At 37.6% G+C, this 20607-nt stretch overlaps 1 long non-coding RNA gene across 1 annotated transcript; it reads right to left on the reverse strand.

The window, feature by feature from the left end:
* Window positions 1-8227: 8227 nt before the first annotated feature.
* LOC141363097 (uncharacterized) lies at window positions 8228-15396 on the reverse strand. The gene is made up of 3 exons (XR_012368600.1): window positions 12704-15396; window positions 12429-12574; window positions 8228-9096 (listed from the first exon to the last, which is right to left on the reverse strand). It is a non-coding gene; the product is annotated as an uncharacterized lncRNA (long non-coding RNA).
* Window positions 15397-20607: the final 5211 nt, after the last annotated feature.

The following is a 20607-nucleotide window of genomic DNA, read 5'->3' on the forward strand; positions in this document are numbered from 1 at the left end:
CAGTTATCTCACTATATTGCGGAACACGATTTGGGTTATATCCCCTGCCTGTGTGGCATGCTATTGACAGCGCTTGATAGCGTGCTTTTGCTTTATCGTGTGGATGGATATTTAATTTAAACCGAGCATGTGTGGACGGGATTTTTTTTAGGGAAAACGCCGGTTATAAATATACCTGTGTCCGTGTGGACTAGCCCTAAGACTACATAAAACTATCACAGGAACTACTTGAATGCTTAATAGTAAACTTGACGATAACTTACAAGACTAGCAGAGTACACATGTGTAAGAACACCAACCCCTTTAAAACGATACAAATTTGCATCCGATCGACCTCAATCGTATTGATTTAGGTGTTTACATGAAGGCTTTTTTGTTATATTTTTTGGCTAGTTTTGTCTTTATTCAATAGTGAGGTTAGGGGAGGACATGGAAAGTACAGGGAGGAGAGAAGGGTATGTGATCGGCAAATGACCACAAGCTGGGAATAGAACTCGGGTCGCCCACTACACCATCGGCTCCGACTACATGAAGGCTTTTCAATACGATTACAAACGGACGTATCTAGTGGTGTCTCTTTCTTTCTTACTCTGTTCTCTATAGTATCAGGTAATATCTCATACACATTTGAAACCGTTAATTGTATTATTTACCATTTCATGCATTTATAGCTCAAGATATGTTTTCAGGAATGTGTCTGCAACACCAACTTCGTCTGGTACTCGCACGAGGGCACGCAGCGGCGCCAACTGGGAACAATAAAGAGTACGTCAATATGTACCCATTCGTGTCCTGCACCTGTAACTGCCTACAATCAGCACATGGGGGGGTATTGACCTTTCTGATCAGATGATACAGTACTATACTGCACAGCACAAGACAATGAAGTGGTACAGAAAGATCTTTTTACACTTCTTGGACATTGCTGTCACCAATGCCTTCAATGTGCACAAGGAGCTATGTGGTAACATGACCCACAAACAGTTCATGGAACAGCTCGTTGTAGAGCATAACACATAGAGCAGAACCAAAACAGACAAGGTGTACCTATGTGCCAGTTCCAGTAGCTCAGCTGACCTCAGATGTAAGCAATACTGCCACTGTTGGTCGCCAGAACTGTGTGCGCTGCAATATGGTAAAAGACAGGACACACTTTGGAAATGCAAAACATGTAATGTTCCATTGTGTTCAGTTAAATAGGAACTGTTTTGAACAATGGCACGACAACATTTAAAGGCTCCCTAAGCGAATAATGTGCGACGTCACTTCCTGTTGATGTTTGAACTGTTTTCAAACAAACGGAGCGTAGCTAACGCCTCTCCCGTCCGTGCTTTCATGAACGCGCCCAACCCCCACCCCCAAATCGTTTATTGGCTGGAACACTTTATGTTTTGTTGTGCTAGGTTTGGCCACTATGTTGATATTGCCGTTTGTCGAGCCTGAGCTGTCTACAGAGATCGCGTTTTTTTACAGTTTGATCAGCGGACAGGCAGCAAGCAGATAGTGAGGAGATGTTTGCTGTATGTAACAAAAAATGTTTTATGGTCTAAAACGCGTCAATTCGCTTAGAGCGCCTTTAACTCCATTCCCAAAGAGTTACAGTGTATGAAGTATTTTTAGATGCACACCAAACTTTCACAGCTGACATTTAGAATCCTTTTCTTTTAATTAGAGCCATATTGTACTGGTCATATAGAATATTGTTACATGTATAAATATTGTTACTTTATTATTTATAATTATAATGAAACTTCTTTATTTATAATTACAATAAAGCTTCTTAACTCTATTGTATTGTTAATTTTTTTTAGCATTTTTTGCAACCCTATAAGACTTTTATTTTACTAAAAAAGTCTTTTGTATTTATTGTAACCTATTTTTTTAAACTACAAGCAAAAGATTATCTCTTTAAGTCTCCCCACAGTCATTCTTTTGTCCCAACATTCCTCACTGAGCCATTAGGGGGTTGGGTCTCTGGTGTGAAACACATCAATATTCATGACCATTGACCCTCCCTTGCATATTGCCTTTACACAGCAAAAAGTGTCTTACAAAAGTTAAATCAATGTATTGTTTCATGTGAATGAGTGGGTTAAATGATTTTTACATCTTTTTTTAGAAAATTCTCTATACTCTACAAGAGTAGATAACTTTTTGCTTGTTAACAAATGTTTAGGATGTGTTCCTTGGCCTTATTTCAGCAACTTTTTTTTTTTACTAACCACGCATAAACATCATTTACTTAAAAATACAAACATGTACATACATTTATCTTACATATTATTATAGCACAGTTTGTGCTGAATACAGTGTTATGTGATATTAGCCATTAATGTGTTTTAAAGCAACTGAAAAAAGACCAAACGTGAGAGCATGTCAGAACCTCTGACAGTGTCCCAAAAGGGTCGGACCCCAGAGGGTTAACCAATTCAAGTTTTATTTCAGTGTTGTTATCTCTACTTACACTGTCAGAAATATTATGTCCTAATAAGTATTTACATACCTCAGATGTATTAATATGTACCTTTGAGATACTTATATACACTGTTTAGGTAAAAATAAAGTTTACTTTTGAAAGGGCACTGCCCTGGTGACAGCTGTACATTTTCTTGTTTGAATAATTAAAGTTTGTACTGACTCTTGTCTTATATCACTGTCTTAATGCAGTAAACAACACTGATGCTTTTCCCAAATGTCCAACAACCACAAAACTGTCATCTACTCCAAAGTGTTCATACCTTGAATGTGTAACAGCAGGATCAATGATGAGAGTCTGAAGTTCATGATGTAGTTTTGTAGAAAGTCACATTAGACCCAAAACTCTTTTCTTATTCCTGAGAAAAAATAAAACATCATTGTGACGCTCAAATCATCAGACAGTTATTACAGTAAAATAAAACTAACATGATTGTTTTTTGTAACATTTCAAAGATTCAATACATATACATGTGAATACATACGTGCTCGTGGAGATCTCCGACTTCAACCGGTTTGTAAAGTTGTGTCAATATCTGAAGTTGTGGTAGATCATTTAATGATCTGATTATCGTACTCAAGCGGATGTTAAAGAAAGACTCTCCTTCACTTTTTGACACTTTTCATAGCACAAGAAGAAGGAAAGCATTTTATAACATGCCTGAATTTTACATAATCTGACAACTATTCTTATCTTTACGTGTAGCTGTTGTTTGTTGGAGAGTCCTGTAAACAGTGTTGTGTTTATAATTTTGGGGGCCCTAAGAAAAGTCCAAGAAACTGGAGCCCCCCCATGACCCAACATTGCCTGAAGGGTTTCATTTGAATTGCACGACAGTAATATTGAGTATATAAAATTAAGTTGGACATATAAAAACAGATTTATTTTATTTTGAACTTCTTAACATAACACCATTTTTTACAGTTTGGTACAGTATAAGACAGAAAGTCTTGGTTTAACCTTAAGCTAGTAGTTCCCAAACTTTTTCCACCGGCCTCCTTTTGTACAGAAAAATATTTTCAAGCCCCTCTCAGATCATCCTTTGCTTGAAAATTCCTTATAGGATGTATTTAAAACAATGTAATTTATACACTACTGCAACTTCAGTCTGTGATCTTACTAAAAAAACTTAATAAGAAAAAAAATGTGAAGCATTAGATTACGATTCAGACTGATCTAACAAACTGAACTAACAAACACCAGCAATAGACGTTGTAAATTGGTTATTGTCTGGATTTGTAATGGGAATCACATAACTCTCATTTTCATATTGCAGAAACAAACTTACTGTGAGATACAACAAGCATATAGACGCCACTGCCTGTAAAAGATGTCTCTTATCTTTACTTCATCTTTTATGTCTCCAGCAGAAAAAAATCTAATCATTAATCTTCATCTTTTTACTGCTAGTGCTCTTATTCTTGAGCAACAGTCTCAACTCCATTCACAGGACAGATTATGTTTTATATTTTTATAAACCTGTTCCTTTCATTATTAATAAACTGAGACAGAAATAATTTTTATATTTACATTGAACTTTTGGGGAAACTGAATCTACTTGTTTCTTTGAAATTGTAAAACTTGTTAACAAAAATGTACAATGGAGCTGATAGTAACATATTTAGCAAACGTGTGCGCTCGCTTAGTCTACGAGTTCGTAGGGTGTCACATCTTTAATTTTTACGCTTCGAAGTGTGCTCATCAGCGCCCCCTTGATGCTGTCTGCAGCAGGCTTTACACACTTTACCAACCCAGAAGCCCTTGCGAAAGGGCAGTCAGACCAATCAGACAATGGATACATTATACAAAAAAATATATATTTTAATTCTAAAGACAGATTAAAAATGAGTGTCGTGTTTTTGAATCAGCATAAAAACTTGATCGGCTTTGCCACAAACCACCCACTTAAACAGGATGAGACTGTGTGATAGACATCTCTGCCCAGAAAACCAGTTTATACCAGCTTCAGTTTAATACTAGATTAGACTGGTAAGCAAAACACATCATATCAGAGACAACCTCAAAAACAAGTGTAAAATTTACAACATAAACTTCAGTTCATGACATTTCAAAATGTTATTTAATTATTGTTTAATAAAAGATAAATAAAACAAAAATGTAAAAGGCTCTTATGATCAATAGCATCACTGAATGTAATGTCAGTCTGTTTTCTTTACATGTTAATAAATTCAACCTCAATGAAACTCAACCTGTGCAGAGCAGCTGACCTTATTGTTCTTACACTCTGAAATGACATTTTTTAGGTATTTTATTTAAATTTATTTATTTTCTTCAATTTTATTTCAGTGATATTTATTTATTTAAAGTTTGCTCAGATTACATACGAACATGTACATTTTACTGTTTGTTTTTTTAGAAGACATGAACAAATACGGCCATGTGCAATTCATTTCTACATCTTCAGATTCTGTCGTCATGTCTTGCTCCATCACGGCATTATAACTGGATAGATGTGTCGACTTTTCTCCAGACAATCTTCACAAAGACGAGTGACAGAACAATAGATGGCAGTAATGATCAGTTTAAATTTGTGATTTAGTAAGAAGAGAAGAAGATGCTGCGCTGCTTAAAGGGCCGGTCACACTACACTTTTCATTCCATTGACTTCCATTCAAACACAAGTGAATGCGTCAGACAGAAACGTAAACTTGTGTGATGATATTTCGCAGGTCGCTGCATAACAAAGTTCAAGTCAAAGCTCTGTGAATTCATATCATGTGGAGCATTGTGATCAGTACAAAACTGGTACATCACTGTGTGACCTTTCTCTCTACTGAAATGTACAAATAAATGAAGCAAAAGATCAAACTGATGAGCTGCTCCACACAGCAACGTCTGACCAAAGTGTGACCGCAGCTTAAATCAGCCTGCAATGCAATTATTCACATTTTTCTTTAAAATAACTGTATAACTAACAAATACTTTGATAATAAATAGAATTTATTGCACATGCCATAATGCACATTTAATGAAACGTTCAGGAAGTCGTGAACCACAGAATCATAAAACCCCCTCGACTAATTCTAGTCAGAAGATACCCAAAAAGATTGGTCTCAGTCTGGAGCTCTTGGTGCCCCATTATTGCCCAATCCATCTATTGATAATCTGGCATTAATAAGAAGCTCCTAAACAGATTCAGGGCGTTGTTGTTAGCAGTAAATTACATGTAAAGCGTCTGTGAGAAGACAACTTTGTGGTTACATTCTGGTCTCTCCAGCTTGTCTTTAAATACACTGTCAGATAAACTGTGTCCTAATATGAACTATTTACATACCTCAGATGTATTAATATGTACCTTTGAGATACTTAATATCACATGCTTAAAAACTTAAAACTTGTTTTCCTCAAGTAACATTTCAAATAAAAGATTAAATACATAGACATGTGTATACATGCGTGCTTGTGGAGATCTCTGACTTTAATCGGTTTGTAAAGTTGTGTCAATATCTGAAGTTGTAGTAGATCATTTAATGATCTTATCTCATTTTCTCGTACTCAAGCGGATGTTAAAGAAACTCTTTTTGACACTTTTCATAGCATAAGAAGAAGAAAAGCATTTCATAACATGCTTGAACTTTACATATTTTGAAAACTATTACATACTATTATATTAAAAGTTAATTTATAGCTGTTAATTATTGCTGAGTCCTGTAAAAGATGTCTCTTATCTTTACTTCATCTTTTATGTCTCCAGCAGAAAAAAATCTAATCATTAATCTTCATCTTTTTACTGCTAGTGCTCTTATTCTTGAGAAACAGTCTCAACTCGATTCACACGACAGATTATGTTTTATATTTTTATAAACCTGTTTCTTTCATTACTAATAAACTGAGCTAATAATCTGCATATGTTTTATACTCCACATGACCAACAAACTGATGAACCTCATGCAGATTCTTTAATTTCCAAGCATTAATGTTTAACAAATCCCAGTATGTTTTCTCTACTGTATATCCAGTGGGATGTGAGTATGAAGAGTGAATATCTACTGTTGATCCCACTAAAGATCAAACTCTTCTAGAGGTGTAAGTCACACCCCAACAGCTACAACACATAAAACTTTAACATTACTCCACTAAGGTCCTGTCCCTAATAGCGCACCTTATGTGGGCTTTCGGTCTCGTGGCCTTAAATTGTGCACGCTCGCTCAGTCTATGAGTCCGTAGGTTGTCCCATCTGTAATTTTTACGCTCCGAAGTCCACACTGCTGCAGCCAAAACATTTAAAATAAACTGAAAAAATGCTTTCCTAACTGCAAGATTAAAGCACAGCCCTGTAATAAAATCCTAACCTAACTAAAACAGCATTGAGTTGAATAACAGTCTGACTTATAGTGAAGATGAAAGTAGATCACAGTATCATCTACATAAAGATTCACTATAGCAAAGTTTTTAAGTTGTTACAGTTGATCTGACACTGACACAAGACTGTTGAATGATAAACTCAATACTTCAATGAATAATTCATCTATTTGAACATTAGATTATTTACACTGAGCTGTCATTAATATGTCACTGTATATGACATCACTGCATCACTGATGTCACTGCTGAGAGACTGTTGCTAGGTGATGATGTCATAAAGAGAGTTGTGACATCACTCCAGCAATTCTGCTGATCTGCACACAAACATTTGCAGCACTAGAGTCTAACAGTGACAAACACATAGAAAGAGATAAAAAATGAAATCTGACCATTAGTGTATTGTATTATAGTCTATAATTTATATCATTTATAAAATTTTATATAATTTATAGAAGAGTATACATTAATATTATAGGCTTTTATTTTAGATACTTTTTGTCATAATAATCTTCTGTATCGAAATCAGCAAATAGTTCTTTCTTTTAGTGTATGGAGGACAGGTTTAAAAATGGGACAAACTAAACTTTGTGCAGCTCATCTGGGACGACTCAAAATGTGTCACAGAATTAGTAAACATTTTTTTCTGGCCAGGTTTGACTAAAGATATAGTTGAGTTTACAAGACATCGCCAGTACACTGATCATTGATGCTCTACAAAAGCTCCACTAAAGCCTTTGCCAGTATTATGAGTGCCATTTTAATAAATATTGACCCACTATAGAGGAGTAAGGCTGGTAACAAACATATGTTGGACATTTCTGACACGTTTTCACTTTAAAGAACATTAAAGCCCAACCTGTAGCCTTCTGTTTGTTTCAGTTATTTGTGTGTAACACATTGTGGATGTTTATGAGAAGACTTATGGTTTATTTACTGCTTTAGGTCAAGTGACAATTATACAATGTAAATATATGAAATTTAAAATACATGACATTGTGTACTTATAATACACTGAAAAAAAATCCTTTCAATTTACGTAATTTTAATGTGTACATCGGTCCCACATGATCCGATTGTTTAAAACCAAAATAATTTTCCTCAAATAATTTTTATGTGTCAGACCAAAACATTTTAATCATTTTAAGTAGTCTAATATAAATATGTTGACTCAAAGTGATATTTCTCTTTACTATAACACATTTATTTTGTAATTTTTAAGTAATTTTATTATGAAAGGGGACTAGATTTTCATCTGTAATTCCAACATGCTTTTTTAATGCTTATATTATGGGATTATGTAACTCTAAAGCAATTTTATTATGTCTCTGGCACCAGAATAATCACCCATAATTATCCAAATGTTATTTATTTTTTTAAAAACAAAATACATTTGCATTGGCATAAAAAGCAAAGAGTTTTGTACAAATGTTTAGTGATATTGAGGCAAACCACTGCTTTTTAGATCATCAATTCATTTAAATCACTACACATTAATTCAATAACAGTCAATAACTATTACAACAATCAGCACATGCAGTATACATAAAGGGGCAATTTCCCAAACAGGTTGTAGATTAATCCATGACTAGGCCCTAGTTATATTAGGATATTTTTACAAACCCACCTTACAAAAACAACACTGGAGTACATCTTTAGACAAAACAATGGCACTGATATATGGCATTGCAAAAGTCTGGGACTAGGAAAAGCCCAATCTGTGAAACTAACCCAAATGTTTAAAATAGTTACTATCACAGTAGATTTAGAAGTGCTAAAGCACAAACACTGCATTCCAAAGAGACATGCAAAACAGTAAGTACTATTATTTTTAAAATGGATTTACAAACTGGAAAATATCAATCCTTAGGAAAGTCAGAGCTACAGCATTTGTATAAACTGTTAATCAAAAATTCATCAAAAACAAAATACAACAACCATTTCCAAAATCAACTCTGAGCAGCAAACTGTTAATGTATTAATAAGAGAAAACACTTAAAACAGATTAAAAAAAAGTCAAAAATGAGCAGCACAGTCTTTCTGATCCTTTCACTGAAAGAAACTGTTCGTTAAAGTTACTCTCAATGCAGTTTGGATTTCCTCAAAAATAAAGCGGAGATCAGGATAGCTCAGGTTTAAGGCATACATCAGCTCAAACACGATGTTGCAACACCTTCATGGCTTCCAGGACTATACAAAGATCCTCTTCTTCATCACAAGAAGCATGTTGTTTGAGAGCACAAATCCCAACATTGGTGTCTTCAAATGACCTCACTTATGTTGACTTTATCCATGCCCTGTACAAAACAGACAAATGTAGTTAAAGAAACAGAAAAAAGGTTACTGTTACAATAAAAGTGTCATTGGAAATTAGTACAATGCAAACAAATATAAATGTAAGTATACAGACCCATGTGCATTGCCACAGCATGTTACAATTGGTTACAAATACATGGGTTACAAAGCAAGGCAGCTGCACTGTCCACTGCTCTGGGTGTGTGTGTGTGTTCACTAGGGATGCTCCGATCGATCGGCCAATAATGGCATTAAATGACTCGATCGGTGCTCGTTAAATCTGCCGATCTCATAAACCGATCTTTCTGTTTTCTTTTGTCATCAAAAGGATCCTGAATGTGGCTGCAATTAAAGACATTTTTTTACGTAGCACGAGCATTTTTACAACCCTTTGCTCATGTGCGGCGTGCAGATTTGTATGTCTCTCTTTGCCTTTACAGAGATATGCGTATTTTCTATGAGGACGCACTCCGGTCAACAGCGCGAGGCGTCTTCACATCCCCATCAAACAGCGTATACAACACATATCTATCACGGACAATTGCATCCTCATGCCAAAAGTTTCTTATTTGCATGCGTTTTAAAGTTTTGAGCGTTTAAACTTTTATTTTCCTCACAGCTGCTTGTCTGCTTTCAGCCGCCGCCCACACACACAGCAGCCTGTCATCAGTGCACGTGAACAGAGCGATCTCTGTCAAGTCTTAAAGCTACAGTAACCTAATTCATCTCTCAATAAAATCACTCTCTGCTCTTGACTAAAGAACTTTTATACTTCATACGAATGCGTGTATATTTAATTAATACAGTAAAGACTGTAAAGTGTTTTATTTTCAGTACTTTTAGGAGACATAAGCCTTTTTAAAGCCATATTAAATTTCTCTATGCAGAATAAATATTTGTTGTGCTTATTTATTTGAGTCACTATTAAAACAATAATATAGACCCCTTGCACGTGACGTCACGCTCTACTCGCGCGAATTATGGACGCCATGACGGACGGCGGAAGTGCTATGTTGTAGACGGACGGCAAGCCGAACAAGTACGTGTTTGTGTTCGTTAGGGTCATAAAATGGTTATTTCGTGTTGCTATGATGCACCTACCATTACAGAAAAGTGGCATAAATACATTATTTTTACATGAATGTTATTGTTTAATGCTGCAGTGACACCATAAATCATAGCTGCCTGCCAACTCTCACGCATTCACCGTGAGACCCAATTGACCCCATTCTCACGCCACACATCCATTTTCACGATGTAAGTAGCTAAACCAGTGCTCGCAGTACTGACACACTTATATTTTAGCGTACCTTCACTGTCTTTTGCGTGCCACCTTCTCATGTTGCTGGTGCTTTGCTGCAAAGAGTCAAAGAGCATTTCACTTTATGTGGCGCTGCGCAGGAAGTTCGGCAGCGAGGACATCAGAGTACCGAGAGAGCAAGTCGAAATGTTACAAAAGGATCCGCCTTTACCTTTGCTCTCGCGTTACTCTGATGTCATACGCCGATCAGTCAGCTCCGCACCAGTCGAACACACAAACCGTCAAGGTTGAATGGATGAAAAGCAGAGACCTGCCAGGTGCACAACACCGGATTCCACGCACGCAGATACCCTCAGAAAACAGCAATTTTAATCAACCATCACTCGCGTGTGCATGTTTGCAAGCATTACAAGCCTGCGTGATGTTTGCGGTGACAGGTTTTAATAAAAGAGAAAAAAGTCAATTGATATTTGACATCTATAAACAATAATATATACGAAATATAATTATATGGTCTTGACATACACATTATCTGTTGCTTTAGTTTAATATAAACTACTCATTTGGTTTATTTGATTGTGACAGTCCGTCACCACTTTACGCTTCTCTTCCTCAGTGGATAAACTGAATCAAAGCTGCTGTTATCTGCAGTTATACATTTTACAGAGACCATTAGCCTATTCATTAGATTTTAAGAACTTTTTTGGCACTTTTATCAGAAGAAAAGCATAATAGAAGTGTATAAAATAATATTAAAGACTCTAATCTCAGGCATTTAAACTCAGTAAAAGCTTTTATTTCAATTTAATTTCTAAAATATGATTCGATTTGTATAGTGAACCATTTTAACGCAGTCTTTTCCAACTATTTAACACAGAAATAGCTAAAATCCACACTATTATCAATTGGCAAATGGTTAGGACCTCTCTCACTCCAAGCTGAACTCAGAAGTTGGCAGCTCTGCAGACTTTTAAAAGCCTTAAGATCAGCACCAGTGTATGGGGGTATCCCGTTTACCACATAGTGGTACAAATCATGCGGGCTGAAGTCGGGCAGACTCTGCGTTTAATGAGGTCCGTGAAAATTGAAGGAGGAAGAAGGTAAGGGTCGGTATCCAGTCCCGCTATCTCTAACTTCTCTAAATAGCGCTTTTTGTGAGGACCTACCAAATGCCCTACCTTTACCGATAACTGCACAACAACTTCCTTAATATAAGAAGCCATGTATTTAGTGTAATATATATTTAAACTGTTTAAAACTAATCAAAAATCCCGCTCGCCTATTACTAATCAACCTAGTGCGTCAGTGATTTTGCCGTCCAGCATGGCGTCGTCACGTGGTCTAGGTCACGTGTTTGCAAAGGGTCTATACCTAATTACTGCAAGTAATATAACAAAGGCAACATCCGTGGTATTATTTTATCTAGAAAAAATGTAACAGTTACAGTCATCAAAGAGCTTGCATATCAGCTTTAAAAAAATCATTATCGGTATCGGCGATCACAAAGATTACAAATCGGTGATCGTATCGGCTGCAAAAATCCTGATCGGAGCATCCCTAGTGTTCACTACACTGGAATGAGTTAAATAAAGAGGCCACGTTTCGAGTGTGTGCTACCACACCTGACAATCACATCAAAAGTGAATTCTCTCATTTTCTCACTCTCATGTTGTTACAGACCTGTATAAATGTCTTTGTTCTGATAAACATGAAGGAAGATATTTATTTTGAGAAATGTTTGCAACCAAACTGTTCATGAGCCCCATTCACTTCAATAGTATTATTTTTCCCCACTATGGAAGTGAATGGGGCTTATGATTGGTTTGGTTACAAACATTCCTCAAAATATCTTCCTTAGTGGTCATCAGAACAAAGACATTTATAAAGGTTTGTAACAACATGATAGGGAGTAAGTGATGAGAATTTTTATTTTTGGGTGAACTACCCCTTTAAATCTTCCCAGGTGTTTTAATGACCCGTGTGCCAAAAGATGTTGTAACTAAAACATACTAAACGTTCTGTACTTCCAACAAAGATTACACATTTTTATGTCTATGAATCTATATTACTTACTTCTGTCATTTGATCATTAATTGTTTGAAGTCTTTTTGCTAGCTGTCCTCCTTTCTGATAGAGGAGTTTCATCAGGTTTTTGGATTGGAGGTCCAGGTGACACAGGAACACAAGACAGTAGTGATTCTTTTAAATTCAGCATTTATCTGAAATAAACAAATTAACCAACCATTGTATATTTGAGTACTGCGAGTCAAAGAATAATAATTGTATATTAGTTACAAAAATAAGATATAGCTCCTAACAGCAGTACAAAAGTGAAAGAAATGACTTACCAATGCTGTGTAGCGCATGAAAGAATGATGGACCTATAAGAGGAAATATTCAGATGAGAAATCAACACATAACCTCAAATGATGAAGGTCACACATACACAGAACAATAATGAAATAAGTATTATATCTGTCATAGGACGCAATGTTGGACAAAAATAGATCTTAAAACAACAAGGTTCTCTTCTGAAAACGTCAGCTTTAAGGTGTGGCACTTCAAAGCGATTTATTTTCAGTTAATATACCAGACGTCACGCGAGACATTTAAAAAAAAGCTTTTTCTAATAGAATCAAGTGTTGCTCGTGGCGTAGCGAAGTCACGAATAACTGACGCGGGTCTGATAATCTGATTAAGCAGACCGTTTGTTTCATACGCGCAATGTCATTATTAATGTAGTCAATTGATATCATCTGGTAAATTACTTACATGGATAACGTTACTCTGGACAGAATAACTTTTGGTTAGCGTTTTATTTGTCCTGATACGTTTCCATAGAACAGCTGAGTAAAAAGTGCCTCAAAAGTCAACTCAAAGCTGACAGTTTTCAACTCGGATAAAACTAAGTTACCAAACGTGAAATAACGTTAAACAGCTGACATTTTTAAAACGCTGTGTTTTTCTTTATGAAATTGACTGACTGTTAACTTACTCCACCAACCTCCTCCAAACTAATATTTACTACAAGTCATTGCAATGGCTACATATTGTAAACAAAAATAGTCTATCTAGTGAAGATATATCACGTATGAAGCGAACATAAATAAATAATAGAACTTACTTTAATAACGTGGTGTCCGTCTGAGAGAGTTCTTCTGACTGACTGCTGCTGAGTCTTCGTTTTGGCGCCCAAAACAAACGATCTTTATTCTTCTTTTATGGCAATCGATGTCCTTCTCATTGAGCTATACTGCCCCTGCTGCTCAGGAGGTGCCGTTTTGTGTGCAAACCCAATTTTATTGCTTTAAGTATTCAATTCAATCAATTTTAATCAATGTGAGAATAATGTGTTCATTTTACATTCAAACAAAACATTTTAATCCTAATCAATTAAATTATGTTTACACAAGGAATATAAATATTTTGTGTTGCATATACATGTTTATTTTATTTAAATTCAAAGACCCACTAAGTCAATTTTTTTCAGTGTACAAGATAACAATATGGAGTTTGTCATGTGTTATAAATCATCATACTCATAAATGGTACAACCACAAATATTATATTGTAAATGTTATACTGATTATTGATTAGAGAATACAACATACAGTATAATAATGTTTATTATAAGGGAATATACCTGCAATCAAGGCCGCCTTAATGCACGGGCTTACCTGGGCTGAAGCCCAGGGGCCTCCCAAGTTCAAGGGCCTCCCAAGTTTGCGTTCATGACGAACTGAAAATGTCATATTGTTTTGTAACTTGTCGGGTTTTCTGTCAATCACTCTAATTGCACGTTACATGGCTGCTGATTGGTCCGTTGTAACTTAACGTGAAATAAAATGTCAGCAGGACGCACCTATAGCCGACAGCTTAGGGCTGGCGGCAAAAAGAAGTCCTGCGGATATTTTTTGCTATCTGGGACGTAACATATTTTTTATTCCGCGTAATGTAATTAAGTGCGCGTGGTCAACTTGACATTCCTGCACGTTAGACTGAGTGTGACAGAGAAACGGGAAATAATTCACCAACAAATGAAAGAGTAATTTCTGAAATTTCATAAAAAGCACTATAGTGAGGTGCAGCTCTCTCTCTCTTTCGTGCGCGCGCTCGTTCGTTCGCTGTGCTCGTTCAGCTGAGTCTCTGGCATGCAGAAGTCTCTGACCCGTGCACAAGAAACTGTGCCGCTAAATTAAGAAAGGAGTTCCCGCACATAATGCTGTTAGTTGTTATAAAGTTTAAGTTTACTCGCGTTTATATCAGTGACCCGTGCGCAGCTGAAGCGATGTAGTTTGACGCGACGTCAGCTCACAGTACACACATCTGTTGGTAGAAAGACGAGAAAGAGACGCAATGGTAAAGGTGCAAGTCTAAGAAAGTAAAGAGCGACAAAACCATCTCAAATGATCATCCCCTGATAGCACCATTATAATCTCATTATCTAAAGATCTTATATACAGGTATGTTCCCTGTCTGTCTTGTGCATATTCATACTTGGTCGTTTTACATGCTTATGTATGCATAAATACTAAAAACAATGCATACTATATCTTCAATAGCCTACAAAATAAATAACTGATTAAAAAACAAAATTCTGTCTATAAAGACTTATCTTTTGTTATCATTAATGCATTTAACAAGATTATGTCTATAAAGACTTCTCTTTTGTTATCATTAAGGCATTTTCACTTTAAAACTAACTTTAACTTATTATATTTTTAAAACTGTGGTGAGAATTTAGTTAGTAAGTGGCAATTTTCTGCAAATTATATTCCAAAAACTATATAAACATAAAGCTTATAAACATAAACTTTCACACATTTTGGTTTTATTATCACCACAAGTTGCTGTGTTTGGTTGTTAAATAAAGTGTCTTGTGTTTATGCTCAAGTGGACTCAGTGATATGTTAATAACAATATTATGGTGTTTTCTGGCTCAAAGAGGGAAAACTCACTGTTGTATGTGTCACAAGTCGGGGTGGACCCAGATGTAAATAAGGTCACGCCCCTTTCTCCACCTCGAGGAGATTCCCAAAGCCACCCCAATGACCAGACACACAAGGTAAGCATAAATTAAAATGTACTTTATTTAATTTATTTAAAATTAATAAATAAGGCAGGGGAAAAGGGGAACTTAAAATAACGGCCCCTCTAGGCTCTCTTCACAGCTCGGTATCTCAGCGTTCATGCTAGTTCTCTTCCTCTCCACAGACGACTGCTGGAACACAGGGACACAGTGAATCATTTCAAGGTTTTCTCTCACCTCTGTGCTGGTTACAGCTTCTAGGTAGGTATGGCTCTCTCCACAGCTCAATATCTCAGTGCTCACGCTGGCTCTCTTTCTCTCCACAGACGACTGCTGGGATACAAGGATACAGTGAATCGCCTTCAAGGTTTTCTCTCACCTCTGTGCTGGTTACAGCTTCCAGGTAGGTATGGCTCTCTCCACAACTCAATATCTCAGTGTTCACGCTGGCTCTCTTTCTCTCCACAGAGAACTGCGGATGGCGGGCTTAACGCTGGCTAGCTATGCAGTGCGTTGATTAGACAGTGGTTCGCAAGGAGACGCCGGGGGCCAAGACCCACTCGGCGGACTCGTTGATTGGCAGAGGGGCGAGGACGTCACGCCAGCACACCGGGTCGAGCGCTGCCCTTTCCTCGAGACCCGTTGGTCGATCGAAAACTGGACCGGGGCGCCCTTTCGTCGAGACCTCGGGCTGGCGGATCTCACTCGCCTCCACTCTGTAATGATGGAACAGACACGGGTAAAGTAACAACAGTAGGTGTAATACTCACACACACCGCCAATCGCACAATTCTTCACCGCCACTCCGTAACACTGTTAAACTGAAGCACACTACAGCATAATTGTACAGATGGTTTCTAGCGCCGTTTTTCCTCTTTGTCGTCCCGGGGCGAGTGACTGAAGGCGGGATTACGTCAGACAAGACACAGCACTCTCACTGCAATACACAGCATTACACAGCACCAATTCAAGTGAAAATTTCTATCATCCAAAGACTCACCCACCACGCTCAGTGCACACGATGACACCCGTCTTCTTCTACTTCGCTCTGGGCGAGAAAAGGGAGATGGTAGACGGCCTAGTGTTTGGTTGTTGTCGTCACTGTAGCTGCTTCCACACAAAACCCTTCGGCTCACCCACCACACTGGGACAGGGGTAGGGCCACTCACTCTCTCTTGAAAACACTCAACAACGATTATCTAGATAAACTGTATCCAAAACACCTACTTCAAGGGATGTAGTTACTCACAATTACTGTCTGCCTTCGTCCTAGGTTGACTTCACGCTGTAATAACTCCAAATGCATGAATGAGGCTTTTTCCAGCCACCATACCACTTCTTCACAGATGCAAACTCACAGCAGCAAGTTTCCCTCTTCCTCCGTTCCTCTCGTCCACGTTAGTGTCCGTCTAGTATTCCACCTATAAGGTTGTCGATATCCTCCTTTGCATAAATCTATGGTCCAACGAGAGAGAGAGAGCAATACGGCGATCCAAGCAGCGTATCCGGCGAGCCCAACTCGGCGCTACGATACACAACAACACTCAGCAGTTAACTCTCCAGCGATTTCGGGGGGCTCCTCCTTAAAGATCCACAGCTTGCCTTCCTTTCGCCTCCTGTGGCTCTGTCCTCTTTCCGCTCGCTTCAGCGATCCCCGGATCAACAGAGCCTTCGGGCTCTTCAAAAGGTGCGTGTCTTTGTATTGCCTTTGGCAAAGGGACTCCCCCGTGTCAACCGCCTCTCGTGTACATCGCTCCGTGTCAATCGCTCCTCTCTTTGTGTTTCAGCAGAGCTATATATTTCATACGGCCTCCAATCACCCTTCGCTGGCCTCATTCCTCTCACCTGCGGCTCGTCAACCCCTGATTCCGTTGTCCTGGAAACCAGGAAGTGAGAAGGTCCGTCCTCGTATGTGGCCCGGTGTGGAAACCTTCCGGGCGGAACCAAAACTTCCCTAACTTTGGTTCCGCCCTTAAAAAGATCGTCACCTTGTGACATATGTCTCGAAAAAAACTAATGCATTTTGTGATGTAGATTACCTAGATATTACACTTAAAAAAGAGACTATAAATCGAGGGGAAGGGGGGCCTACAAAACCTCTTAGCCCCGGGGCCTCACATTAGGTTAAGGCGGCCCTGCCTGCAATAATGCATTATAAACACAGACTTCATAGAAAGTGTTACCACATACTGCAGTCAAAACAGAAAACAGAGAAATATATTCAAAAGATAACATTTATCTGACGATTATGAATGTCTTAATACAAATATAATATGTGGAAAAATATCTCAGAAAGGCAGGTACCAAAAAGCTTTATTAAAACATTATAGTAGCAAACCTTCAGAAAGCCAAGCCTTGTTTTAATCAGTATCATACAGTTTTATGTATTTAAGCATTTGTTTTGTCTATTGGATCTGAAAAAAAAGACACAAACTCAGTTATATTCAGAAAAGGCAGAACATTCAGAATTTGACTTTTCTGTGATTCTCAGATTTCAGTCTCACTGCAGCCGTTATCACAGCGCTACTCAGCGATAACTCAGCGATAACCATCATGACAGCTGTGTGCATATTTGCAAAATAACACAAAAGTTCTGAGTGATGCGCTATGACGTTCAGTGCCACTGGCAGCGCTAAAACACTTTCACTTTTGGTTGTGTTATTACATTTAAAGTACAACTTGCATTAGAAAATAATAAATCCACCTTGATTGTGTTTCCTCATTTTCTTTTTTAGGGGTTTCCAGTAATGATTATACACAAAACAACGCGGCACACCGACACCTGACTTTGAAACCTGCAGAAGCTGCGCCAGTGACTTATTTGACTTGTTAGTTATTGCCTAATTAAGATTTGTTCTTGTACTTGAACATTTCGGTAATTTTGTATCATCTCACTTCAATATTAATGATCAGCTATGAGTGCTGCACAGTGAGACTGAAAGTAGCTCAGTGATGATGTCATAGCTGAGAATAAACCAATCAGCATCAAGGACTGAAACTATCTATTTTATCATTTACACTGTAACAAGTGAAACGTTAGATCAACTTAAAGCTGCAGTCGGCAAGATTTTTTGATCATATTTACTGAAACCGACACTATACACCGATAGAACAACATAAATTAGACAGTTTAAGAAAAAAATGAAAATGATTAGAGAAATCATACAAAGTCTAATTTCGTCTCGCTCTCGTGGTACTTTGACGTCATCCGGCTGTCGGTTCTTGTGGCGCTGCATGAAGTCGAACAAGCCTAATATCACATGAATCTGCCTGAAGTTCACATGTGTGTTGGATTGAACGCAGCTTGATGGCGGAGAGAACATTCACTAACAAACTTCCGATTTCTTGGCTAACAACCAGAGCTAGGAGAACAACCAATGAAAAGAAAACAACCAAGAAAAAGAAGGAAACAAAGATAGAAAGCGACTGTGTCTGTAATAAAACTAGGATCAATATCGTACCAGCATTTGAAAGGTGGAGGGATCTATGAGCTTTTAAAGGTTCTAGCTGGATGCAGAGCTTGCCACATTTCTTCTTGACAGGTAATTGTGCTTTATTAACCATTTATTGTATTCTGAGTGTTATGTAAGTAATCTAAGTGTGCTTAAAAATGCACTGCTGAGGACGAGCTCGATATGAGGTTGCTCAGAGGTATTGCGGGAGGGGCATAAAAACTGAAAACATTCGAAATTATCTCAATCCTCCAGAGTTGCCGACTGTAGCTTTAAAGAGTTACTTCAGTTGGTAACTGAAACTAGTTTTGTTCAACTTAAAATTTCACTTGAATTTCACAATAAGAAACAACTTAATTTTTTAAGTTGATCCAACTGTTTATTTTTTACAGTGTAACAGTAAAGTCAGATGTATGATGAGATGTTGTGTTACCTCTTACAGTACAGGAATACTCTTGTAGCTCCTCACTGTTGATTGAGTCCAGGTACAGCTTGTTTAATAATGTCAATCCATCTGTTACCTGTTGTCCATTCTTATACCAGATGTAAGTATATTTGTTATACAGAGTGCATTCAGTTGAACAGCTTAATATCACTTTTTCTCCATCTATCACAGGGTCTGGGCTGCTTCTCACTCGTGTATCTGAGATTTCATATAACAGAGTTCACATTAACTACTTTTCCAAGTTAATAAAGCATTACCTAAACCTCTAATCACAGTCGTGTTGATATCAGACTCCTACTCGAGCTGTAATGCTTCAGTATAATGAGTGCTGCACTACAGAGAGTTTATTATGAGCAGTTACCTGTAACAGTAAGATCGACTCCAGGAGAACCAATAACTTCATCTGATGTGTTAGTGATGAACCTGAAGTAATATTCTCCAGAGTCACTCGTGTTGACGTCATTAATTCTCATTGTGTTTCCCACAAACACCACACGACCAGAAAACGGATGATCCTCACGCAGATCTCGGAGTCCCTCAGGAGGATGAAAGTAACCCCAGGATGTTTTGTCTACTGTATATCCAGTGGGATGTGAGTATGAAGAGTGAATATCTACTGTTGATCCCACTAAAGCACAAACTCTTGTAAAGGTGTAAATCACATCCCTACAGCTACTGTTAGAAAGACCTGAAAGAGTCACAAAATACTGCTGTAACATTCACAATCAATTACAAACACACTCATACTGTATATGAATCAACAAGATAACTGCAAAGTTTGTTCTTCCATTTTAATGTCAGACTCACACACAGATGAAGAGGGAACTGAAACAGACTTAACGCAGGAATAACTGTCAGCTTTTTCACTGGATGACACAAATATGCTTTGGTTGTATGTTAAATGTTGTCCATTCTTGAACCAGTAGTAATCATATTCAGATGTTAAAGGGCAGGAGGAATCACAGCTCAGTTTTACTCGCTGTCCTGTAGATTCAGGATTCATCTTCACCTGTAAAACTAAATAATCAAAACCTTACATTAGATGAGAAATGAAAAGAGTTGAACTGGACTGATGAGAATGTAAATGTACCTGTGACTGTTAGATTGACTGTGACTGAGCTGAGATGTTTAACTCCATCCTTCATAATGATCATGAGCTGATATTCTCCACTGTCTCTCTCTATCAGATCATTTATTGAGAGTCGTGAGTAATCTTTAGTGATCTCTTGACTCATTCGTCCTGAGTAATCTGAATCTAAAGTCAAATCTTCAGGTTCATCTTTGTTTCTCCAGTTTGTTCTCTGTTTCTGACCAGAGGTGGAAAGT

The sequence above is a fragment of the Misgurnus anguillicaudatus genome, unplaced genomic scaffold (genome assembly GCF_027580225.2).
Source record: "Misgurnus anguillicaudatus unplaced genomic scaffold, ASM2758022v2 HiC_scaffold_32, whole genome shotgun sequence".
Classification (NCBI taxonomy): Eukaryota; Metazoa; Chordata; class Actinopteri; order Cypriniformes; family Cobitidae; genus Misgurnus; species Misgurnus anguillicaudatus.